General features: G+C 45.3%; 7 non-coding genes across 7 annotated transcripts; all 7 read right to left on the reverse strand.

The window, feature by feature from the left end:
• Positions 1-3,280: 3,280 nt before the first annotated feature.
• Positions 3,281-3,466, reverse strand: LOC138643743 (U2 spliceosomal RNA). Its single transcript, XR_011314264.1, has one exon. It is a non-coding gene; the product is annotated as a U2 spliceosomal RNA (small nuclear RNA).
• Positions 3,467-4,702: 1,236 nt separating this feature from the next.
• LOC138643737 (U2 spliceosomal RNA) lies at positions 4,703-4,895 on the reverse strand. Its single transcript, XR_011314258.1, has one exon. It is a non-coding gene; the product is annotated as a U2 spliceosomal RNA (small nuclear RNA).
• A 1,889-nt stretch (positions 4,896-6,784) lies between these two features.
• Positions 6,785-6,968, reverse strand: LOC138643731 (U2 spliceosomal RNA). Its single transcript, XR_011314252.1, has one exon. It is a non-coding gene; the product is annotated as a U2 spliceosomal RNA (small nuclear RNA).
• A 1,098-nt stretch (positions 6,969-8,066) lies between these two features.
• LOC138643732 (U2 spliceosomal RNA) lies at positions 8,067-8,250 on the reverse strand. The gene has a single exon (XR_011314253.1). It is a non-coding gene; the product is annotated as a U2 spliceosomal RNA (small nuclear RNA).
• Positions 8,251-9,485: 1,235 nt separating this feature from the next.
• On the reverse strand, positions 9,486-9,678 carry LOC138643735 (U2 spliceosomal RNA). Its single transcript, XR_011314256.1, has one exon. It is a non-coding gene; the product is annotated as a U2 spliceosomal RNA (small nuclear RNA).
• Positions 9,679-16,343: 6,665 nt separating this feature from the next.
• Positions 16,344-16,533, reverse strand: LOC138643739 (U2 spliceosomal RNA). The gene has a single exon (XR_011314260.1). It is a non-coding gene; the product is annotated as a U2 spliceosomal RNA (small nuclear RNA).
• Positions 16,534-23,581: 7,048 nt separating this feature from the next.
• On the reverse strand, positions 23,582-23,771 carry LOC138643754 (U2 spliceosomal RNA). Its single transcript, XR_011314272.1, has one exon. It is a non-coding gene; the product is annotated as a U2 spliceosomal RNA (small nuclear RNA).
• Between the last annotated feature and the right edge of the window lie 3,531 nt (positions 23,772-27,302).

Raw genomic sequence — 27,302 nt, forward strand, 5'->3', positions numbered from 1 at the left:
AGATCTCCAACGACTAGGGAGGCACACCTGCAGTTGCAGAGGAAGAGCGGGTGAAAGCAGGGCTGTCACATCCGGCTCTCACAAATGGTGTCGGGAAGGTTCGGGATTAGGGCAACAGGTTGGGAGGGTCCGGATGTTGTGAGCAATGATGGAGGCTATCACCACCTCTAATAGCATGCTACGAAAGGAAAACAAAAAACGGATCAGTACCTGTGAACAGAATAAAGTGTGAACAGGTGTAAGCGGCTATGACTTCATACTGTGCAAACAATAGAATACAGCAGCCTCTGTAAGCGGTAAGATAGGCGCACCTTTCTTTTGCTGGGACCTTAAACCCAGGGCTGCCACTAGGAATTTCCGGGCCCCATACTGGCAAAATTTTCCGGGCCCCCTTGAGACTCTGCCCAGTGTCCAACCCAGCCCCGCCTCCACCCCTTGAACTGTTGACAGTCCCATCACCTTCTCTTGGAAAAACTGCATTTCTGCACCATCACCAGATCACATACATAGCCAGCAGCTTTTGTTTTGGCCAAAAGATTTTTTACTCTGCCACCATGACAAGGTAGAATCTGTTGACCGAACTCTACTCTACTCTATCCTGTTAATCATTTGCTAAAATATCCAATACAAATTAGGTATATTTTTATTTATTTTTCAATGTTTAAAATGACCAATAATATCACATACATAGGACAAATACCACCGCACCAAGACCAGACACCATATTACCACCCAGGGTCGGTCTGGACTGGACTGGCGGGGAGTTGGGGAAATCCCCGGTGGGCCCTTGCCATGCATTAGAAAGATGGTGATGGGAAGGAGAGGGGTAAAAAAAAGTCTGTGGTTTTTAGGGGCACGGGCCCTTTAAATCCGCAGGCATAGTCTGTGAAGGGGAGAGCGCGCGCACATGCACGCAGAGTTCATTACTTGAACCACTGCGGCACACGCCCCGATCAACACTGACTAGTGTGCACCTGTTGTCACCGGCATAATAGGAGCGCGCCTGACCTGCAGAGGTAGAGAATGCCGCCAGGCGCTGGGAGCGCAGGCAGGTAAGAGGAAGCTTTTTTTTCTTCTTCATCTGTCCATGCGGCCAGGACAAGAGACCAAGGCAGATATATGGGTGGGGGGAGAGAGCAACACAAGGGACCAGTATGGATATATGGGGGAACAACACAAGGTACCAGTATGGATATATGGGGGAACAACACAAGGGACCAGTATGGATATATGGGGGAAGAACACAAGGGACCAGTACGGATATATGGGGGGAGAGCAACAGAAGGGACCAGTATGGATATATGAGGGGGGAGAGAAAGAACAAAACAAGGGGCTAGTATGGATATATGGAGAGGGGGACAGCAACACAAGGGACCAGTATGGATATATGGGGGAGCAGCACAAGGGACCAGTATGAATATATGAGGAGGGAGAGAGAGCCACACATGGGACCAGTATGGATATATGAAGGGAGAACGAGCAACACAAGGGGCCAGTATGGATATATGAGGGGGGGAGAGAGAGAGCAACACAAGGGACCAGTATGGATATATGTGGGAGAGAGAGCAACACAGTGGATCAGTATGGATATATGGGGGAGAGAGAGCAACACAAGGGACCAGTATGAATGTATGAGGGGGAGAAAGAGCAACACAAAGGACCAGTATGGAAACATGGGGGGAGGGGGAGAGCAACACAAGGGACCAGGGTGGATATATGGGGGTGCAGAACATGGAGCCATGATTGATATATGGGGAGTAGCAACAGGGACCAGGATGGATATATGGGGGGTGCAGAACATGGAGTCATGATTGATATATGGGGGGAGCAGCAACAGGGACCAGGATGGATATATGGGGGGTGCAGAACATGGAGCCATGATTGATATATTGGGAGCAGCACAAGGGACCAGGATGGATATATGGGGGGTGCAGAACATTGAGCCATGATTGATATGATGGATATATGGGGGGTGCAGAACATGGAGTCATGATTGATATATGGAGGAGCAGCACAAGGGACCAGGATGGATATATGGGGGGTGCAGAACATGGAGCCATGATTAATATATGGGGGGAGCAGCAACAGGGACCAGGATGGATATATGGGGGGTACAAAACATGGAGTCATGATTGATATATGGGGAGCAGCACAAGGGACCAGGATGGATATATGGGGGGTGCAGAACATGGAGCCATGATTGATTTGCACTTGTGCCGCACCAAGGCCTAACACTGATACCCTTTGGGGAGATGGAGCAAAAGATTGCCCTGAGGAGGACATTTTAGCAAAGCAGACGCCTTCACAATGGCAGATCTGCTGTTTGTTCAAGCTGTGAGCCCCTCGTTTTTAATCTGCATAACCCCACCTATTGTAACCCTCCCCCCTCTTTGTTCCAATGTGCACTACTGAGTTCCAGCAGGGGGGGCAAGAGGGAAATTCAAAAAACAAACAAGCGATCAGCTGTCTTCCCTTAGCTCTCCTGATGCCAGGTATAGACCCTGCTGCCTACCTATCACCATGCTGCCCGCCGCTGTTCCAGCAGCAGACTGAAGATGACTGCCACCGCACTGCTTTATATAGGCCAAGGACCCATTGTGACACGTGAGGGTTCCAGCCCATTGTGACACGTGAGGGTTCTGGACCATGGCCAAGGGCCCATTGTGACACGTGAGGGTTCCGCGCGCAGATTCTATCTAATGCAGGCAGCGCACCTGGTTGCTAGAAAGCATTAGAATACTCACAGAGGTGGAGATAGGCAGCGTATTCAAGATCAGCACAGATACAATTTTTCCATTTTTTTTTTTTTTTTTTTTAAATACATATACACTAAATTTAAAAGTCAGTCGACCACAAGAGGGAGACAATGTTTTACAAAAGAAATCATGCTGTAACAAACGTGGTATGTATGGCAGAACTACTTCTGGGTTACTTAAATTAAAACACTAAGTACTGATAGCAAGGGGCCTAACTTTGCAGATGATATATTTGCAACACTGTAACAAAGGCCAAATACGTGTCCACATCTTCACACACTGGTTGCAACCAATAAAGAGAGATTGATTGATAGATTTCATATTGAACGCAATACAATGCTTGACATGCATAGGTGCAAACAATGCAATGCGCGCAAAATGTTGCAATTGGTCCAGTTAAATCTAGCAAAATGCATTTGGCATCTGAAATGTGCAACTTTGACCCTGAAAAGAATTCACATAATGGGTTAAAACACAACGTGTGCTGATTTCAATTCAATCTGTATTTGGAAGCCGTATCAGAGAAGGAGTGCACTGTTCCCGGAGAAGATACCGCAATAACGGGTCAATGCCTGGAGTGGACAGAGCAAGCTCTTTTTCCTCTCCCAAATCCATTTACTATATGGTCTCCAATTAAGAGATGTATCAGATACTACACTTGATCTTAGGCGGCGGAGACGACGATCATAGCCAAAAGTCCGAGAAGCGATAACCAGAAATGGTTTTGTACTTGTGCCGCCGCTGCCCCCGAGGCCTGACACACATCAGTCATCCTAGCCAGAAGGCCGAGAAGCAATAGCCAGAAATGGTTTTGCACTTGTGCCGCACCAAGGTCTAACACTGATACCCTTTGGGGAGATGGAGCAAAAGATTGCCCTGAGGAGGACATTTTAGCAAACCGGAGGACATTTTAGCAAACCGGACGCCTTCACAATGGCAGATCTGCTGTTTGTTCAAACCGTGAGCCCCTCATTTTTAATCTGCATAACCCCACCTATTGTAACCCTCCCCCCTCTTTGTTCTAATGTGCACTACTACTGAGTGCAAGGAGGAGGGCGAGAGGGAAATTCAAAAAACAAACAAGCGCGCAGCTGTCTTCCCTTAGCTCTCCTGATGCCAGGTATAGACCCTGCTGCCTACCTATCACCATGCTGAACGCCGCTGTTCCAGCAGCAGACTGAAGATGACTGCCACCGCACTGCTTTTTATAGGATAAGGGCCCATTGTGACACGTGAGGGTTCCAGCCCGTTGTGACACGTGAGGGTTCCGGACCATAGCCAAGGGCCCATTGTGACACGTGAGGGATCCGGAACATGGCCAAGGGCCCATTGTGACATGTGAGAGTTCCGTGCGCAGATTCTATCTAGTGCAGGCAGCACACCTGGTTGCTAGAAAGCAATAGAATACTCACAGAGGTGGAGATAGGCAGCGTATTCAAGATGAGCACAGATACAATTTTTCCTTTTTTAAAATACATATACACCAAATTTAAAAGTCAGTGGTCCACAAGAGGGAGACAATGTTTTACAAAAGAAATCATGCTGTCACAAACGTGGTACGTATGGCAGAACTACTTCTGGGTTACTTAAATTAAAACACTAAGTACTGATAGCAAGGGGCCTAACTTTGCAGACGATACATTTGCAACACTGTAACAAAGGCCAAATACGTGTCCACATCTTCACACACCGGTTGCAACCAGTAAAGAGAGATTGATTGATTGATAGATTTCATATTGAACACAATACAATGCTTGACATGCATAGGTGCAAACAATGCAATGCGCGCAAAATGTTGCAATTGGTCCAGTTAAATCTAGCAAAATGCATTTGGCATTTGAAATGTGCAACTTTGACCCTGAAAAGAATTCACATAATGGGTTAAAACACAACGTGTGCTGATTTCAATTCAATCTGGAATCTGGTATTTGGAAGCCGTATCAGAGAAGGAGTGCACTGTTCCCGGAGAAGATACCGCAATAACGGGTCAATGCCTGGAGTGGACAGAGCAAGCTCTTTTTCCCTCTCCCTAATCCATTTACTATATGGTCTCCAATTAGAAGACGTATCAGATACTACACTTGATCTTAGGCGGCGGCGACGACGACGACAATCAAAGCCAAAAGACCAAGAAGCGATAACCAGAAATGGTTTTGCACTTGTGCCGCACCAAGGTCTAACACTGATACCCTTTGGGGAGATGGAGCAAAAGATTGCCCTGAGGAGGACATTTTAGCAAACCGGAGGACATTTTAGCAAACCGGACGCCTTCACAATGGCAGATCTGCTGTTTGTTCAAGCTGTGAGACCCTCATTTTTAATCTGCATAACCCCACCTATTGTAACCCTCCCCCCTCTTTGTTCTAATGTGCACTACTACTGAGTGCAAGGAGGAGGGCAAGAGGGAAATTCAAAAAACAAACAAGCGAGCAGCTGTCTTCCCTTAGCTCTCCTGATGCCAGGTATAGACCCTGCTGCCTACCTATCACCATGCTGCCCGCCGCTGTTCCAGCAGCAGACTGAAGATGACTGCCACCGCACTGCTTTTTATAGGATAAGGGCCCATTGTGACACGTGAAGGTTCCAGCCCGTTGTGACACGTGAGGGTTCCGGACCATAGCCAAGGGCCCATTGTGACACGTGAGGGTTCCAGCCCATTGTGACACGTGAGGGTTCCGGACCATGGCCAAGGGCCCATTGTGACACGTGAGAGTTCCGTGCGCAGATTCTATCTAATGCAGGCAGCGCACCTGGTTGCTAGAAAGCATTAGAATACTCACAGAGGTGGAGATAGGCAGCGTATTCAAGATCAGCACAGATACAATTTTTCCTTTTTTTTTTTTTTTTAAATACATATACACCAAATTTAAAAGTCAGTGGTCCACAAGAGGGAGACAATGTTTTACAAAAGAAATCATGCTGTCACAAACGTGGTACGTATGGCAGAACTACTTCTGGGTTACTTAAATTAAATGAATTCAGCAGGAAAAAAGAAAGAAACCAGAACGTATCGTTCCTAATCACGTCTGACCACTTTTAACTAACAACCCAGCATAGCCAGCCACTAGACTCTAAAACTTAACATTTAATATGTATACCTCTAAAATTATGTGTACTTTAAAAACAATTAGGTGCTCATGTTTAAACGTGCACTAGACAAGAAAAATGGCATGATCTCACCCAATTGCTGTCTCTCTTCTTGTTGTAGATTCTTGTGCTTATTGAGAGCACGGCATGGGATGGAGACCAATAAACCTTTTCCAATGGGGGGGAGAAGAAAAGAAAAAAAAAAAAAAAAAAAATATAGGTAGGTGGGGGGGAAGGGTTTAAAGCTATCTTCCCTGTCGTGCCCCGTGTATAAGACTCCCGCCCTAACAAGGGCAGTCCCCAAGTTTGAGCCTACTTAATGAAGCCCTTTGGTTAGTATAACCACCCTGGATGATATGTCCTCTTTCTCTTCCCAATGTCCAGGTTAATGGAGGTATTCTGCAGTGGCAGACATAACCTCATTCAGCGACGTCCTCCATGTGAGGATAAGGGACTGCCGTGCTCTCAATAAGCACAAGAATCTTTAAACATGAGCACCTAATTGTTTTTAAAGTACACATAATTTTAGAGGTATACATATTAAATGTTAAGTTTTAGAGTCTAGTGGCTGGCTATGCTGGGTTGTTACTTAAATTAAAACACTAAGTACTGATAGCAAGGGGCCTAACTTTGCAGACGATACATTTGCAACACTGTAACAAAGGCCAAATACGTGTCCACATCTTCACACACCGGTTGCAACCAGTAAAGAGAGATTGATTGATTGATAGATTTCATATTGAACACAATACAATGCTTGACATGCATAGGTGCAAACAATGCAATGCGCGCAAAATGTTGCAATTGGTCCAGTTAAATCTAGCAAAATGCATTTGGCATCTGAAATGTGCAACTTTGACCCTGAAAAGAATTCACATAATGGGTTAAAACACAACGTGTGCTGATTTCAATTCAATCTGTATTTGGAAGCCGTATCAGAGAAGGAGTGCACTGTTCCCGGAGAAGATACCGCAATAACGGGTCAATGCCTGGAGTGGACAGAGCAAGCTCTTTTTCCCTCTCCCAAATCCATTTACTATATGGTCTCCAATTAGGAGACGTATCAGATACTACACTTGATCTTAGGCAGCAGCGACGATCATAGCCAAAAGGCCGAGAAGCGATAACCAGAAATGGTTTTGTACTTGTGCCGCACCAAGGTCTAACACTGATACCCTTTGGGGAGATGGAGCAAAAGATTGCCCTGAGGAGGACATTTTAGCAAACCGGAGGACATTTTAGCAAACCGGACGCCTTCACAATGGCAGATCTGTTGTTTGTTCAAGCTGTGAGCCCCTCATTTTTGATCTGCATAACCCCACCTATTGTAACCCTCCCCCCTCTTTGTTCTAATGTGCACTACTACTGAGTGCAAGGAGGAGGGCGAGAGGGAAATTCAAAAAACAAACAAGCGAGCAGCTGTCTTCCCTTAGCTCTCCTGATGCCAGGTATAGACCCTGCTGCCTACCTATCACCATGCTGCCCGCCGCTGTTCCAGCAGCAGACTGAAGATGACTGCCACCGCACTGCTTTTTATAGGATAAGGGCCCATTGTGACACGTGAGGGTTCCGGACCATAGCCAAGGGCCCATTGTGACACGTGAGGGTTCCGGAACATGGCCAAGGGCCCATTGTGACACGTGAGGGTTCCGCGCGCAGATTCTATCTAATGCAGGCAGCGCACCTGGTTGCTAGAAAGCAATAGAATACTCACAGAGGTGGAGATAGGCAGCGTATTCAAGATGAGCACAGATACAATTTTTCCTTTTTTAAAATACATATACACCAAATTTAAAAGTCAGTGGTCCACAAGAGGGAGACAATGTTTTACAAAAGAAATCATGCTGTCACAAACGTGGTACGTATGGCAGAACTACTTCTGGGTTACTTAAATTATAACACTAAGTACTGATAGCAAGGGGCCTAACTTTGCAGACGATACATTTGCAACACTGTAACAAAGGCCAAATACGTGTCCACATCTTCACACACCGGTTGCAACCAGTAAAGAGAGATTGATTGATTGATTTCATATTGAACACAATACAATGCTTGACATGCATAGGTGCAAACAATGCAATGCGCGCAAAATGTTGCAATTGGTCCAGTTAAATCTAGCAAAATGCATTTGGCAACTTTGACCCTGAAAAGAATTCACATAATGGGTTAAAACACAACGTGTGCTGATTTCAATTCAATCTGTATTTGGAAGCCGTATCAGAGAAGGAGTGCACTGTTCCCGGAGAAGATACCGCAATAACGGGTCAATGCCTGGAGTGGACAGAGCAAGCTCTTTTTCCCTCTCCCTAATCCATTTACTATATGGTCTCCAATTAGGAGACGTATCAGATACTACACTTGATCTTAGGCGGCGGCGACGATCATAGCCAAAAGGCCGAGAAGCGATAACCAGAAATGGTTTTGTACTTGTGCCGCCGCCGCGGCCGCCCCCCGATGCCTGACACTCATCCGTCATCCAAGCCAGAAGGCCGAGAAGCAATAGCCAGAAATGGTTTTGCACTTGTGCCGCACCAAGGTCTAACACTGATACCCTTTGGGGAGATGGAGCAAAAGATTGCCCTGAGGAGGACATTTTAGCAAACCGGAGGACATTTTAGCAAACCGGACGCCTTCACAATGGCAGATCTGTTGTTTGTTCAAGCTGTGAGCCCCTCATTTTTAATCTGCATAACCCCACCTATTGTAACCCTCCCCCCTCTTTGTTCTAATGTGCACTACTACTGAGTGCAAGGAGGAGGGCGAGAGGGAAATTCAAAAAACAAACAAGCGAGCAGTTGTCTTCCCTTAGCTCTCCTGATGCCAGGTATAGACCCTGCTGCCTACCTATCACCATGCTGCCCGCCGCTGTTCCAGCAGCAGACTGAAGATGACTGCCACCGCACTGCTTTTTATAGGATAAGGGCCCATTGTGACACGTGAGGGTTCCAGCCCGTTGTGACACTTGAGGGTTCCGGACCATAGCCAAGGGCCCATTGTGACACGTGAGGGTTCCGGAACATGGCCAAGGGCCCATTGTGACACGTGAGGGTTCCGCGCGCAGATTCTATCTAATGCAGGCAGCGCACCTGGTTGCTAGAAAGCATTAGAATACTCACAGAGGTGGAGATAGGCAGCGTATTCAAGATGAGCACAGATACAATTTTTCCTTTTTTAAAATACATATACACCAAATTTAAAAGTCAGTGGTCCACAAGAGGGAGACAATGTTTTACAAAAGAAATCATGCTGTCACAAACGTGGTACGTATGGCAGAACTACTTCTGGGTTACTTATATTATAACACTAAGTACTGATAGCAAGGGGCCTAACTTTGCAGACGATACATTTGCAACACTGTAACAAAGGCCAAATACGTGTCCACATCTTCACACACCGGTTGCAACCAGTAAAGAGAGATTGATTGATTGATAGATTTCATATTGAACACAATACAATGCTTGACATGCATAGGTGCAAACAATGCAATGCGCGCAAAATGTTGCAATTGGTCCAGTTAAATCTAGCAAAATGCATTTGGCATCTGAAATGTGCAACTTTGACCCTGAAAAGAATTCACATAATGGGTTAAAACACAATGTGTGCTGATTTCAATTCAATCTGTATTTGGAAGCCGTATCAGAGAAGGAGTGCACTGTTCCCGGAGAAGATACCGCAATAACGGGTCAATGCCTGGAGTGGACAGAGCAAGCTCTTTTTCCCTCTCCCAAATCCATTTACTATATGGTCTCCAATTAGGAGACGTATCAGATACTACACTTGATCTTGGGCAGCGGAGACGACGACGACGATCATAGCCTAAAGGCCGAGAAGCGATAACCAGAAATGGTTTTGTACTTGTGCCGCCCCCCCGAGGCCTGACACTCATTTTTTTTTTTTTCCCCTCAGATGGGAAGTTCCACAGTCAGATTTCCAAAACTATATGGAACTCAGCTCCCAAAACAGCGTGCCACATACTCAATGTAACCGCCATTCCCATCATCATTGGAAAACACAACAAAATGTATTGTTAACAACCAAAAAAAGTCTCAAGATACATTAAACAAAATGTTTCCACTTTTTAGTTTTCCAAATTCCCTCTGCATCCACCTCCCCTCTCCTCCTCTGGTCACACACAAAGCAAAAATACAATTTTCCCAAAATGATTCTTATACAATTTTTAACTTCAATATCCTTCCTTTTAAACACATACATATTCCTCACATCCCACAATACCTCTTTTATACATGCCATCATCAACCACAATACTCTCTCCTTTTCCCCACACATACCCAATCCAAACATAAAAAGCTCAAAAGATAACAGATTCACCTCACACAGCTCCTTACACAAACGACCCAGACCTGCAATCACACTTCTAGCATACTGACAATTCCAAAACAAATACTCCCACCACATCCACTCCTCGGACACTTCTCACTCCTCACTAAACCCCGATTTTTCAGAAACTCCCTCACCGGTAACAGCCCATGCAATGACTGCCATACAATCTCACTCTGCCTATTTGTCATACCATTCATACGTACCTTCTTCCATACTTTCTGCACATCATCCCCTCTTACCAATTTAAGATCTGGCAAGGACAACCTATGAGCTCGTCCAACAATAATGTCACATTCCATCTCTCTACACTCAATCATCCTATATACAGCTTTCTTCTTTTCTAACAATCTCACATCCACATCACACAGTTCATACTTCACTAAAAATTTGTAAACCCACACATACCACACAGGAACCTCAAAAGCCACTGGGCTCCTAAGATCTCTTTCACGCCATTTCAAACGCAACAAGAAATTTCCAAACAAAAACCTGCACATACATGCATACTTCCCATCCATCCTAATCACGCCTAATACAAACACCATAATATTCACGCCGAAAAATACATTCAAATTTGGGAAACCCAGTCCCCCCTTATCCAAACTCTTCATAACAATTTCTCTCCTTGCACGCTCCATACATGAACCCCAAAAAAAGACAAACAAAACCCTATTTAATCTTCTAATACACATGTAGCTTGGTGGAAAAACCATCGCAACATACAAAAAAATAGGTAACACAACACTCTTAATAACTAAAATTTTACCAAAAAACGTAAGATCCCTCAAATTCCAAAAATTTAACTTACGCTCCACTCTCTCTCTCACATCCACCCAGCTTTCCTCTCCATCCAATTTCTCTGAAAATTTCACATCCAAAACCTTTATCGGTCCACTCACCACATTCACTCCAGCATCATCGCTCAGACTCCTCCCCCCCAAAATTCTTACACTCACTCTTCTCCCAATTCACTTTAAAAGCAGATGCTCCACAAAAAACCAACAACTTCACACGCCGTACCGAACACTCTGAATCACACAGCACACACACATCATCCATATAGCCACTCATCTTCCACTCTCTCCCCCCACCCCCCGGTACTTGCACACCCCGAATCACCTTATCTTTTCTTAACAGACATAACAAAGGCTCAATTGCGCAAATAAATACAATAGGGGACAAAGGGCACCCCTGCCGAACACCCGAAAATACATTTACTCTCCTCCCCACATTTCCATTCAACAACACACAACTATAAATGTTCTTATACAAACTTCTCACTCTCTCAACAAACTCAGAAGGAAAACCCATCTTCACCAAAACACTAAACAAAAAACCATGCGCCAATCTATCATACGCCTTCTCAAAATCCAAACTCAACACATACACCCCCTTCTTATGATTCATGCAGTCCCACAAACAATCTCTCAACATACACAAGCTTCCATGTATTCATCTTCCAGGCACCGCACAACATTGCTCCTCACCCACCACACTCCCAACCACGCCACGCATCCTGTTAGCCAAAAGTTTCGCATAAATCTTATAATCACAATTTAGCAATGTAATCGGCCTCCAATTTTTAAGATTTTTCAAATCACCTTTTTTTGGCAATAACACCACCACCCCTGCACGCATACCATTTGCCACCTCTGCATTCGCCCACATATACTTACATACATCCACAAAATCCTTCCCAATCACATCCCACATCACACGATAAAATTCCACTGGTAAACCATCCTCCCCCGGTGTTTTATTCAACGCCATGCTACACACCACCTTCCATACTTCTTCACCCGTCACATCACCCATCACACTTTCCCTTTCTATCTTATTCAAACTATTTTCCAAAACACTCAGCACCTCACTCTCCAAACCTTCATCCCTCCATTTCACAGCATACAAATCATCATAAAACTTTGCCACTTCCTCACACAAGTCCGCACCACTCACTTCATTTCCATCCATCCCATTCAAAACACTCATACTCTGCCTCTTCCCAAAAACTTTTTTAAAGAAAAAACGCGAACACTTCTCATTCTTCTCCAAATTTTATATCTTGGCCCTATACACAATACTCCTCCCTCTTTCTAACAAAAAATCATTCACTTCTTTTTTCACTTTCACTAAATCTTCACTCACATCCATCCCTCCGGCCCTCAACTTATACAACACACTCAATCTTGCATTTAAGAAAACAAACCTTTCTCTCTTTACAGCCGCACACTTGTACCCGAGTTTTTAAAAAAAAAACTCTTGGTTTTCCATTTAACCCAATCCCACCATTCACACACATTTCTGAAATCACTCCTGCACCCACACCATTCTGCATAATGTCTTTCATACTCCTCTCTCACACCCCATCCTTCCAGCAAGCTCACATTCAACTTCCACACACCTTTCCCAGCCACTTCATTAACATGCAAATCCAATTCACACTTCATACACACATGATCCGAAAAAACCACACTCTCCTGTGCATAACTAACAGGAATCAGATTTTTTGAAACAAAACAATAGTCCAATCTAGACGCCACCCTCCCACTGTCAGAAAAAAACGTATTTAACAACGGAGTTATCTTGCATGCACGCTGCATATCCTTTAAACCAAAATCACTCACCATATCCATTAACACTTTCCCTGACACATCCACATTCACACTTCCCACATCACAGTTCATATCACCCACTATCACAACAGGTACTCTTCCTGGAATAAAAAACTTAATTTTTTCAAATAAAACTTTACGCTCCTGTTTTTCCACAGGAGCATATACATTAATAACACAAAAACGAACATTTCTAAATTCAAAATTTGCCAACACACACCTCCCAACCTCAATCACCATATAGTCACACAAACTCTCATCATTTCCCTTCACCAAAAAACCCACACCATCATTTTTATTACAGGCACTCCCTGACCACACAGACGCACCATGAGGCCATTCACTCCCCTTCACATCATCCACAATCCCACACTCCTGCAGACAAAAAATTCCTGCATTTTGGGTTGCAAAAAAATCCAAAATGGCCACCCGCCGCAACCTGTTTTTAAAAACCCTCACATTCTGTGATATGATTGCAAAACCCATAACATACACAGGAACAAAAATACTAAAAAAAACAACCTACAAACAGGACATTACACAACTTACATGGAAGAAAACAAAAAAACAAAACACCATTTGTAAAGGCAACTGCTATATACATAAAAAAACACCTAGCTACTGAAACAATAGCACATAACTATGCAGTATCGCCAACTGTCCTCCTCCACCATCTGCGCTGAGCAGCTTTCAGAGCCGCTGACCTCCATACACTCCTCCACACGTGTCTTCTTCCGCCCAACCTTCCTCTGGGGCGCTCCTCCTTCAGGAACCTCAAAATCATGGATTTCCCCACCACCCTCCCTGGGACACTTTCTACCTCCAGGCTCCTCTTCTGAGGAGAAAACACCAATGTTTCTTGGGTCAGACTCAGGAATCAAAGACTCAGCCATCTCCTCCACCTCAGAAACATCAAAGTCCATCAATGATCCCATCTCCTCAGCTTTGGTAACTGGGACCTCCTTTTTTTTCTTATTTTTATTACCCATAGCACGCTCTTCCTGCTTTGCAGCTCTCCAGAATAATTTGTCCTCCCGCTCCTCCTTCCTTCTTTCAGCCTCCTTGTCCTCCTGCCGCCTCTCCCGCCATCTCTCAATCATAGAGGGCGGAATTACCTCAGCGCTTTGCTGCGCAGAAGCCTTGCTTTCCTCCCGCTTCCTCTCCTCCTCCCATTTCTTTACCTCCTCCTCTCTCTTTTTCTCCTCCTCCTGCCTCCGCTCCTCACGTTTCTTTTCTTCCTCCTCCCGCCTCTCCTCCTCTCTAGTTGGCCTTCTTGGCCCACCATATGGACAGTCCTTATACAGGTGCCCTGTATTACCACACTGGTCACACTCACGTGACATTGGACACTGAGCCGCCATATGGCCCTCTTGCTTACAATTACTGCAAACCATGCTCTTCTCACAGGTGTTCTGTAAGTGCCCAAATTGGAAACACTTCCTACAGTACAGAGGCTGCCCTGCATATGTCAGAAAGCCCCTTTGACCTGCTACTGAAAAGTTCGCCGGGGGATGGGCGAAACCTCCCAAACAACTTGGGTCTTTCCTTAGTTTCACACGAAACATCCGCTCCTCCTCACGTTTCTTTTCTTCCTCCTCCCGCCTTCTCTAGTTGGCCTCCTTGAACCACCAAATGGACAGTCCTTATACAGGTGCCCTGTATTACCACACTGGTCACATTCACGTGGCATCGGACATTGAGCCGCCGCATGGCCCTCTTGCTTACAGTTACGGCAAACCATGCTCTTATCACATGTGTTCTGTAAGTGCCCAAATTGGAAACACTTCCTGCAGTATAGAGGCTGCCCTGCATATGTCAGAAAGCCCCTATGACCTGCCACTGAAAAGTTCGCCGGGGGATGGGTGAAATCTCCCAAACAACTTGGGTCTTTCCTCAGTTTCACACGGAAAACATATTTACAATTAAATATGCCCAAACAATTTCTCTGTTTGTCTCCACCTTTCACATAATCGCAGTACCGAGCCAAGAATTGCTCCAGCAGACTTACTTCTGTGTAAGGATTGTACACGGTAACCGTCACTATTTTCTCCATGAGCCCAAACAGAGGCTCCACTCGCACTCCCTCCAGGCATGGGTCACCATCATGGCTTCTGAGCCACTCAAAGACAGTTAAACAACAAGGCTCACTCACAAAGGTCACATCGTATATACCTTGGTTGTGAAATTCATTCACACTGAAAATATCAGTCCGATGAGCTCCAGCCTTTCCCTCCAGCAGGTCACGAACCACGTACACCACGTTGTTTTTAGCACCAGCTTCCACGACCACACGAATGGTATTCTTTATGAACATCCTCAATCTTCACTGCCGATACGAATACCGCAGTAGCAAATTAGCAGCACGCTGCCAGGAAACACTCGCACCCCCTGATCGCGACACAAGATCGCAGCCAGAAGGCCGAGAAGCAATAGCCAGAAATGGTTTTGCACTTGTGCCGCACCAAGGTCTAACACTGATACCCTTTGGGGAGATGGAGCAAAAGATTGCCCTGAGGAGGACATTTTAGCAAACCGAACGCCTTCACAATGGCAGATCTGCTGTTTGTTCAAGCTGTGAGCCCCTCGTTTTTAATCTGCATAACCCCACCTATTGTAACCCTCCCCCCTCTTTGTTCCAATGTGCACTACTGAGTGCCAGGAGGAGGGCGAGAGGGAAATTAAAAAAAACAAACAAGCGAGCAGCTGTCTTCCCTTAGCTCTCCTGATGCCAGGTATAGACCCTGCTGCCTACCTATCACCATGCTACCTGCCGCTGTTCCAGCAGCAGACTGAAGATGACTGCCACCGCACTGCTTTTTATAGGCCAAGGGCTTATTGTGACACGTGAGGGTTCCAGCCCGTTGTGACACGTGAGGGTTCCGGAACATGGCCAAGGACCCATTGTGACACGTGAGGGTTCCGGAACATGGCCAAGGGCCCATTGTGACACGTGAGGGTTCCGCGCGCAGATTCTATCTAATGCAGGCAGCGCACCTGGTTGCTAGAAAGCATTAGAATACTCACAGAGGTGGAGATATGCAGCGTATTCAAGATGAGCACAGATACAATTTTTCCTTTTTTTTAAATACATATACACCAAATTTAAAAGTCAGTGGTCCACAAGAGGGAGACAATGTTTTACAAAAAAAATCATGCTGTCACAAACGTGGTACGTATGGCAGAACTACTTCTGGGTTACTTAAATTATAACACTAAGTACTGATAGCAAGGGGCCTAACTTTGCAGACGATACATTTGCAACACTGTAACAAAGGCCAAATACGTGTCCACATCTTCACACACCGGTTGCAACCAGTAAAGAGAGATTGATTGATAGATTTCATATTGAACACAATACAATGCTTGACATGCATAAGTGCAAACAATGTAATGCGCGCAAAATGTTTCAATTGGTCCAGTTAAATCTAGCAAAATGCATTTGGCATCTGAAATGTGCAACTTTGACCCTTAAAAGAATTCACATAATGGGTTAAAACACAACGTGTGCTGATTTCAATTCAATCTGTATTTGGAAACCGTATCAGAGAAGGAGTGCACTGTTCCCGGAGAAGATACCGCAATAACGGGTCAATGCCTGGAGTGGACGGAGCAAGCTCTTTTTCCCTCTCCCAAATCCATTTACTATATGGTCTCCAATTAGGAGACGTATCAGATACTACACTTGATCTTGGGCGGCGGCGACGACGACGATCATAGCCAAAAGGCCGAGAAGCGATAACCAGAAATGGTTTTGTACTTGTGCCGCCCCCCGAGGCCTGACACTCATCCGTCATCCTAGCCAGAGGGCTGAGGAGCAATAGCCAGAAATGGTTTGCACTTGTGCCACACCAAGGCCTAACACTGATACCCTTTGGGGAGATGGAGCAAAAGATTGCCCTGAGGAGGACATTTTAGCAAACCGGACGCCTTCACAATGGCAGATCTGCTGTTTGTTCAAGCTGTGAGCCCCTCGTTTTTAATCTGCATAACCCCACCTATTGTAACCCTCCCCCCTCTTTGTTCCAATGTGCACTACTACTGAGTGCCAGGAGGAGGGCGAGAGGGAAATTCAAAAAACAAACAAGCGAGCAGCTGTCTTCCCTTAGCTCTCCTGATGCCAGGTATAGACCCTGCTGCCTACCTATCACCAAGCTGCCCGCCGCTGTTCCAGCAGCAGACTGAAGATGACTGCCACCGCACTGCTTTTTATAGGCCAAGGGCTCATTGTGACACGTGAGGGTTCCAGCCCGTTGTGACACGTGAGGGTTCCGGACCATGGCCAAGGGCCCATTGTGACACGTGAGGGTTCCGGAACATGGCCAAGGGCCCATTGTGACACGTGAGGGTTCCGCGCGCAGATTCTATCTAATGCAGGCAGCGCACCTGGTTGCTAGAAAGCAATAGAATACTCACAGAGGTGGAGATAGGCAGCGTATTCAAGATGAGCACAGATACAATTTTTCCTTTTTTAAAATTCATATACACCAAATTTAAAAGTCAGTGGTCCACAAGAGGGAGACAATGTTTTACAAAAGAAATCATGCTGTCACAAACGTTGTATGTTTGGCAGAACTACTTCTGGGTTACTTAAATTAAAACACTAAGTACTGATAGCAAGGGGCCTAACTTTGCAGACGATACATTTGCAACACTGTAACAAAGGCCAAATACGTGTCCACATCTTCACACACCGGTTGCAACCAGTAAAGAGAGATTTATTGATTGATTGATTGATAGATTTCTGTTATGAACAGGTAATTCAGAACCACAATGGACCTTGAAGTTCAGAGCACACAAGGTGACCTGACATTTACAAAAAACATAGGACGAGCTCTGAGACGTGGAAACTCTGCTGACCGCAATCCCTAATCCTAACACACCACACTAGAGGTAGCCGTGGATTGCGCCTAACGCTCCCTATGCAACTCGGCACAGCCTGAGAAACTAACTAGCCATGAAGATAGAAAAATAAGCCTACCTTGCCTCAGAGAAATTCCCCAAAGGAAAAGGCAGCCCCCCACATATAATGACTGTGAGTAAAGATGAAATACAAACACAGAGATGAAATAGATTTAGCAAAGTGAGGCCCGACTTACTGAATAGACCGAGGATAGGAAAGATAGCTTTGCGGTCAACACAAAAACCTACAAACAACCACGCAGAGGGGCAAAAAGACCCTCCGCACCGACTAACGGTACGGAGGTGCTTCCTCTGCGTCTCAGAGCTTCCAGCAAGCAAGAAAAACCAAAATAGCAAGCTGGACAGAAAATATAGCAAACAAAAAATAATACAAGCAGAACTCAGCATATGCAGGATAGAGAGGCCACAGGAACGATCCAGGAGGAAGCAAGACCAATACTAGAACATTGACTGGAGGCCAGGATCAAAGCACCAGGTGGAGTTAAATAGAGCAGCACCTAACAACTTAACCTCATCACCTGAGGAAGGAAACTCAGAAGCCGCAGTACCACTCTCATCGACCAAAGGAAGCTTATAGACAGAACCAGCCGCAGTACCACTCACGACCACAGGAGGGAGCTTGGCCACAGAATTCACAACAGTACCCCCCCTTGAGGAGGGGTCACCGAACCCTCACCAGGGCCCCCAGGCCGACCAGGATGAGCCACATGAAAGGCACGAACCAGATCGGCAGCATGGACATCAGAGGCAAAGACCCAGGAATTATCTTCCTGACCATAACCTTTCCACTTAACCAGATACTGGAGTTTCCATCTCGAAACACGAGAATCCAAAATCTTCTCCACAATATACTCCAATTCCCCTTCAACCAAAACCGGAGCAGGAGGATCAATAGATGGAACCACAGGTGCCACGTATCTCCGCAACAATGACCTATGGAACACGTTATGGATGGAAAAAGAAGCCGGAAGAGTCAAACGAAAAGACACAGGATTAAGAACCTCAGAAATCCTATATGGACCAATGAAACGAGGCTTAAATTTAGGAGAGGAAACCTTCATAGGAATATAACGAGATGACAACCAAACCAAATCCCCAACACGAAGTCGGGGACCCACACAGCACCTGCGGTTAGCGAAACGTTGAGCCTTCTCCTGGGACAAAGTCAGATTGTCCACTACATGAGTCCAAATCTGCTGCAACCTATCCACCACAGTATCCACACCAGGACAGTCCGAAGACTCAACCTGCCCTGAAAAGAAACGAGGGTGGAACCCAGAATTGCAGAAAAACGGCGAAACTAAAGTAGCCGAGCTGGCCCGATTATTAAGGGCGAACTCAGCCAAAGGCAAAAAGGACACCCAATCATCCTGATCAGCAGAAACAAAACATCTCAGATATGTTTCCAAGGTCTGATTGGTTCGTTCAGTCTGGCCATTAGTCTGAGGATGGAAAGCCGAGGAAAAAGACAAATCAATGCCCATCCTAGCACAAAAGGCTCGCCAAAACCTCGAAACAAACTGGGAACCTCTGTCAGAAACGATGTTCTCTGGAATGCCATGTAAACGAACCACATGCTGAAAAAACAATGGCACCAAATCAGAGGAGGAAGGCAATTTAGACAAGGGCACCAAATGGACCATCTTAGAGAAGCGATCACAAACCACCCAAATAACTGACATTCTTTGAGAGACGGGGAGATCCGAAATAAAATCCATAGAGATATGCGTCCAAGGCCTCTTCGGGACTGGCAAGGGCAAAAGCAACCCACTGGCACGAGAACAGCAGGGCTTAGCCCGAGCACAAATCCCACAGGACGGCACAAAAGAACGCACATCCCGCGACAGAGACGGCCACCAAAAGGATCTAGCCACCAAATCTCTGGTACCAAAGATTCCAGGATGACCAGCCAACACCGAACAATGAACCTCAGAGATAACTTTATTCGTCCACCTATCAGGGACAAACAGTTTCTCCGCTGGGCAACAGTCCGGTCTATTAGCCTGAAATTTTTGCAGCACCCGCCGCAAATCAGGGGAGATGGCAGACAAAATTACCCCCTCTTTGAGAATACCCGCCGGCTCAGACAAACCCGGAGAATCGGGCACAAAACTCCTAGACAGGGCATCCGCCTTCACATTTTTAGAGCCCGGAAGGTATGAAACCACAAAGTCAAAACGGGAGAAAAACAGCGACCAACGAGCCTGTCTAGGATTCAACCGTTTGGCAGACTCGAGATAAGTCAAGTTTTTGTGATCAGTCAATACCACCACGCGATTCTTAGCTCCTTCAAGCCAATGACGCCACTCCTCGAATGCCCACTTCATGGCTAGCAACTCTCGATTGCCAACATCATAATTTCGCTCAGCAGGCGAAAATTTTCTGGAAAAGAATGCGCATAGTTTCATCACCGAGCAATCAGAACTTCTCTGCGACAAAACAGCCCCTGCTCCAATTTCGGAAGCATCAACCTCGACCTGGAACGGAAGCGAAACATCTGGTTGGCACAACACAGGGGCAGAAGAAAAACGACGCTTCAACTCCTGAAAAGCTTCCACAGCAGCAGAAGACCAATTGACCACATCAGCACCCTTCTTGGTTAAATCAGTCAACGGTTTAGCAATGCTAGAAAAATTAGCGATGAAGCGACGATAAAAATTAGCAAAGCCCAGGAACTTCTGCAGGCTCTTCAGAGACGTTGGCTGAGTCCAATCATAAATGGCCTGAACTTTAACAGGGTCCATCTCGATAGTAGAAGGAGAAAATATGAACCCCAAAAATGAAATCTTCTGAACACCAAAGAGACACTTTGACCCCTTCACAAACAAAGAATTAGCACGCAGGACCTGGAACACCATTCTGACCTGCTTCACATGAGACTCCCAATCATCCGAGAAGACCAAAATATCATCCAAGTATACAATCAGGAATTTATCCAGGTACTCTCGGAAGATGTCATGCATAAAGGACTGAAACACTGATGGAGCATTAGAAAGTCCAAATGGCATAACCAGGTACTCAAAATGGCTCTTGGGCGTATTAAATGCTGTTTTCCATTCATCGCCCCGTTTGATACGCACAAGATTATACGCACCACGAAGATCAATCTTGGTGAACCAACTAGCCCCCTTAATCCGAGCAAACAAATCAGACAGCAGCGGCAAGGGGTACTGAAATTTGACCGTAATTTTATTTAGAAGGCGGTAATCAATACAAGGTCTCAGCGAACTATCCTTCTTGGCCACAAAAAAGAAACCCGCTCCCAATGGCGACGATGACGGGCGAATATGACCCTTCTCCAAAGACTCCTTCACGTAACTCCGCATAGCGTCGTGCTCAGGTACAGATAAATTAAACAGTCTACCCTTAGGAAACTTACTACCAGGAATCAAATCGATAGCACAATCACAATCCCTATGCGGAGGTAGGGCATTGGACTTGGGCTCATCGAATACATCCCGGTAATCAGACAAGAACTCTGGGACCTCAGAAGGGGTGGATGATGAGATAGACAGAAATGGAACATCACCATGTACCCCCTGACAACCCCAGCTGGACACAGACATTGATTTCCAATCTAATACTGGGTTATGGACTTGTAGCCATGGCAACCCCAACACGACCACATCATGCAGATTATGCAACACCAGAAAGCGAATATCCTCCTGGTGCGCAGGAGCCATGCACATGGTCAGCTGGGTCCAATACTGAGGCTTATTCTTGGCCAAAGGCGTAGCATCAATTCCTCTCAATGGAATAGGACACTGCAAGGGCTCCAAGACAAACCCACAGCGCCTAGCATACTCCAAGTCCATCAAATTCAAGGCAGCGCCTGAATCCACAAATGCCATGACAGAATAGGAAGACAAAGAGCAGATCAAAGTAACGGACAAAAGAAATTTCGACTGTACCATACCAAAGATGGCAGACCTAGCGAACCGCTTAGTGCGCTTAGGACAATCAAAGATAGCATGAGTGGAATCACCACAGTAGAAACACAGCCCATTCTGACGTCTGTGTTCTTGCCTTTCAGCTCTGGTCAAAGTCCTATCGCACTGCATAGGCTCAGGTTTATGCTCAGATAATACCGCCAAATGGTGCACAGATTTACGCTCGCGCAAGCGTCGACCGATTTGAATGGCCAAAGACATAGACTCATTCAGACCAGCAGGCATAGGAAATCCCACCATGACATCCTTAAGAGCTTCAGAGAGACCCTTTCTGAACATAGCTGCCAGCGCAGATTCATTCCATTGAGTGAGCACGGACCACTTTCTAAACTTCTGATAATAAATCTCTATCTCATCCTAACCCTGACATAGAGCCAGCAAATTTTTCTCTGCCTGATCCACTGAATTAGGTTCGTCGTACAGCAATCCGAGCGCCAGAAAAAACGCATCAATATTACATAATGCAGGATCTCCTGGCGCAAGGGAAAATGCCCAGTCTTGAGGGTCGCCACGTAATAAAGAAATAATGATTTTAACTTGTTGAACTTGGTCACCAGAGGAACGGGGTTTCAAAGCCAGAAACAGTTTACAATTATTTTTAAAATTCAAAAATTTAGCTCTATCTCCAGAAAATAACTCAGGAATAGGAATTTTAGGTTCTAACATAGGATTCTGAACCACTAAATGTTGAATGTTCTGTACTCTTATAGTGAGATTATCCATCAATGAGGACAGACCCTGAATATCCATGTCCACACCTGTGTTCTGAACCACCCTGATGTATAGGGGAAAAGAAAGACAGAACACAGTGCAAAGAAAAAAAAATGGTCTCAGAACTTCTCTTTTCCCTCTATTGAGAAGCATTAGTACTTTGGGCCTCCAGTACTGTTATGAACAGGTAATTCAGAACCACAATGGACCGTGAAGTTCAGAGCACACAAGGTGACCTGACATTTACAAAAAACATAGGACGAGCTCTGAGACGTGGAAACTCTGCTGACCGCAATCCCTAATCCTAACACACCACACTAAATGTAGCCGTGGATTGCGCCTAACGCCCCCTATGCAACTCGGCACAGCCTGAGAAACTAACTAGCCCTGAAGATAGAAAAATAAGCCTACCTTGCCTCAGAGAAATTCCCCAAAGGAAAAGGCAGCCCCCCACATATAATGACTGTGAGTAAAGATGAAATACAAACACAGAGATGAAATAGATTTAGCAAAGTGAGGCCCGACTTACTGAATAGACCGAGGATAGGAAAGATAGCTTTGCGGTCAACACAAAAACCTACAAACAACCACGCAGAGGGGCAAAAAGACCCTCCGCACCGACTAACGGTACGGAGGTGCTTCCTCTGCGTCTCAGAGCTTCCAGCAAGCAAGAAAAACCAAAATAGCAAGCTGGACAGAAAATATAGCAAACAAAAAATAACACAAGCAGAACTTAGCTTATGCAGGATAGAGAGGCCACAGGAACGATCCAGGAGGAAGCAAGACCAATACTAGAACATTGACTGCAGGCCAGGATCAAAGCACCAGGTGGAGTTAAATAGAGCAGCACCTAACGACTTAACCTCATCACCTGAGGAAGGAAACTCAGAAGCCACAGTACCACTTTCATCCACCAAAGGAAGCTTATAGACAGAACCAGCCGCAGTACCACTCACGACCACAGGAGGGAGCTTGGCCACAGAATTCACAACAGATTTCATATTGAACACAATACAATGCTTGACATGCATAGGTGCAAACAATGCAATGCGCGCAAAATGTTGCAATTGGTCCAGTTAAATCTAGCAAAATGCATTTGGCATCTGAAATGTGCAACTTTGACCCTGAAAAGAATTCACATAATGGGTTAAAACACAACGTGTGCTGATTTCAATTCAATCTGTATTTGGAAGCCGTATCAGAGAAGAAGTGCACTGTTCCCGGAGAAGATACCGCAATAACGGGTCAATGCCTGGAGTGGACAGAGCAAGCTCTTTTTCCATCTCTTAAATCCATTTACTATATGGTCTCCAATTAGGAGACGTATCAGATACTACACTTGATCTTGGGCGGCGGCGACGACGACGATCATAGCCAAAAGGCCGTGAAGCGATAACCAGAAATGGTTTTGTATTTGTTGCGCCCCGAGGCCTGACACAGATTTTTTTTTTTTTTCCCCTCAGATGGGAAGTTCCACAGTCAGGTAACCACGACTATATGGAACTCAACTCCCAAAACAGCGTGCCACATACTCAACGTAACCGCTATTCCCATCATCATTGGAGAACACATCAAAATGTATTGTTAACAACCAAAAACATCCTCAAGATACATTAACAAAATGTTTCCACTTTTTAGTTTTCCAAATTCCCTCTGCATCCACCTCCCCCCTTCTCCTCTGATCACACACAAAGCAAAAATACAATTTTCCCAAAATGATTCTTATACAGTTAGGGCCAGAAATATTTGGACAGTGACACAAGTTTTGTTATTTTAGCTGTTTACAAAAACATGTTCAGAAATACAATTATATATATAATATGGGCTGAAAGTGCACACTCCCAGCTGCAATATGATAGTTTGCACATCCAAATCGGAGAAAGGGTTTAGGAATCATAGCTCTGTAATGCATAGCGTCCTCTTTTTCAAGGGACCAAAAGTAATTGGACAATGGACTCTAAGGGCTGCAATTAACTCTGAAGGCGTCTCCCTCGTTAACCTGTAATCAATGAAGTAGTTAAAAGGTCAGGGGTGGATTTCAGGTGTGTGGTTTTGCATTTGGAAGCTGTTGCTGTGAGCAGACAACATGCGGTCAAAGGAACTCTCAATTGAGGTGAAGCAGAACATCCTGAGGCTGAAAAAAAGAAAAAATCCATCAGAGAGATAGCAGACATGCTTGGAGTAGCAAAATCAACAGTTGGGTACATTCTGAGAAAAAAGGAATTGACTGGTGAGCTTGGGAACTCAAAAAGGCCTGGGCGTCCACGGATGACAACAATGGTGGATGATCGCCGCATACTTAATTTGGTGAAGAAGAACCCGTTCACAACATCAACTGAAGTCCAGAACACTCTCAGTGAAGTAGGTGTATCTGTCTCTAAGTCAACAGTAATTAGAAGACTCCATGACAGTAAATACAAAGGGTTCACATCTAGATGCAAACCATTCATCAATACCAAAAATAGACAGGCCAGAGTTAAATTTGCAGAAAAACACCTCATGAAGCCAGCTCAGTTCTGGAAAAGTATTCTATGGACAGATGAGACAAAGATCAACCTGTACCAGAATGATGGGAAGAAAAAAGTTTGGAGAAGAAAGGGAACGGCACATGATCCAAGGCACACCACATCCTCTGTAAAACATGGTGGAGGCAACGTGATGGCATGGGCATGCATGGCTTTCAATGGCACTGGGTCACTTGTGTTTATTGATGACATAAGAGCAGACAAGAGTAGCCGGATGAATTCTGAAGTGTACCGGGATATACTTTCAGCCCAGATTCAGCCAAATGCTGCAAAGTTGATTGGACGGCGCTTCATAGTACAGATGGACAATGACCCCAAGCATACAGCCAAGGCTACCCAGGAGTTAATGAGTGCCAAAAAGTGGAACATTCTGCAATGGCCAAGTCAATCTCCAGATCTAAACCAAATTGAGCATGCATTTCACTTGCTCAAATCCAGACTTAAGACGGAAAGACCCACAAACAAGCAAGACCTGAAGGCTGCGGCTGTAAAGGCCTGGCAAAGCATTAAGAAGGAGGAAACCCAGCGTTTGGTGATGTCCATGGGTTCCAGACTTAAGGCAGTGATTGCCTCCAAAGGATTTGCAACAAAATATTGAAAATAAAAATATTTTGTTTGGGTTATGTTTATTTGTCCAATTACTTTTGACCTCCTAAAATGTGGAGTGTTTGTAAAGAAATGTGTACAATTCCTACATTTTCTATCAGATATTTTTGTTCAACCCTTCAAATTAAACGTTACAATCTGCACTTGAATTCTGTTGTAGAGGTTTCATTTCAAATCCAATGTGGTGGCATGCAGAGCCCAAATCGCGAAAATTGTGTCACTGTCCAAATATTTCTGGCCCTAACTGTACAATTTTTAACCTCAATATCCTTCCTTTTAACCCCTTTCTGACCTCGGACGGGATAGTACATCCGAGGTCAGATCCCCTGCTTTGATGCAGGGCTCCGCGGTGAGCCCGCATCAAAGCCGGGACATGTCAGCTGTTTTGAACAGCTGACATGTGCCCGTAATAGGCGCGGGCAGAATCGCGATCTGCCCGCACCTATTAACTAGTTAAATGCCGCTGTCAAACACAGACAGCGGCATTTAACTACCACTTCCGGCCGGGCGGCCGGAAATGATCGCATTGCCGACCCCCGTCACATGATCGGAGGTCGGCGATGCTTCAGAATAGTAACCATAGAGGTCCTTGAGACCTCTATGGTTGCTGATCCCCGGCAGCTGTGAGCGCCACCTTGTGGTCGGCGCTCACAGCACACCTGATTTTCAGCTACATAGCAGCGATCAGCAGATCGCTGCTATGTAGCAGAGCCGATCGTGCTATGCCAGCTTCTAGCCTCCCATGGAGGCTATTGAAGCATGGCAAAAGTAAAAAAAAAGTTAAAAAAATGTGGAAAAAATTAAAAAAATATAAAAGTTTAAATCATCCCCCTTTCGCCCCAATCAAAATAAATGAATAAAAAAAAATCAAATCTACACATATTTGGTATCGCCGCGCTCAGAATCGCCCGATCTATCAATTAAAAAAAAGCATTAACCTGATCACTAAACGGCGTAGCGAGAAAAAAATGCAAAACGCCAAAATTACGTTTTTTTGGTCGCCGCGACATTGCATTAAAATGCAATAACGGGCGATCAAAAGAACGTATCTGCACCAAAATGCTATCATTAAGGCTGGTTTCAAACTTGCGTTTTAAAACGCATGCGCTTGAAAAAAAAACGCATGGTGAAAAAACGCATGTAAACGCATGCAAACGGGGCGTTTTTTAGACGCATGCGTTTTTGCATGTGGTGTAAAAAATGCGGCGTTTTGACGCGTTTACATGCGTTTTTCCATGTGTGACAGCTGCCAATCATCTAAATAAAGTAAAAAAAAAACACTATAAACATAAATAGCTAGGGTTAAGGTTAGGGGTAGGGGTAGGGATCCTACCCCTAACCCTACCCCTAACCCTACCCCTAACCCTACCCCTAACCCTAACCCTAAAGGGATCCTAACCCTAACCCTAAAGTGATCCTAACCCTAACCCTAACTCTAACCCTAAAGGGATCCTAACCCCAACCCTAAAGGGATCCTAACCCTAACCCTAACCCTACCCCTAACCCTAACCCTAAAGGGATCCTAACCCTAACCCTAAAGGGATCCTAACCCTAACCCTAAAGTGATCCTAACCCTAACCCTAACTCTAACCCTAAAGGGATCCTAACCCCAACCCTAAAGGGATCCTAACCCTAACCCTAACCCTACCCCTAACCCTAACCCTAAAGGGATCCTAACCCTAACCCTAAAGGGATCCTAACCCTAACCCTACCCCTAACCCTAAATGGATACTAACCCTAACCCTAAAGGGATCCTAACCCTAACCCTAACCCTACCCCTAACCCTAACCCTAA

This window comes from Ranitomeya imitator, chromosome 6 (genome assembly GCF_032444005.1).
Source record: "Ranitomeya imitator isolate aRanImi1 chromosome 6, aRanImi1.pri, whole genome shotgun sequence".
Taxonomy (NCBI): domain Eukaryota; kingdom Metazoa; phylum Chordata; class Amphibia; order Anura; family Dendrobatidae; genus Ranitomeya; species Ranitomeya imitator.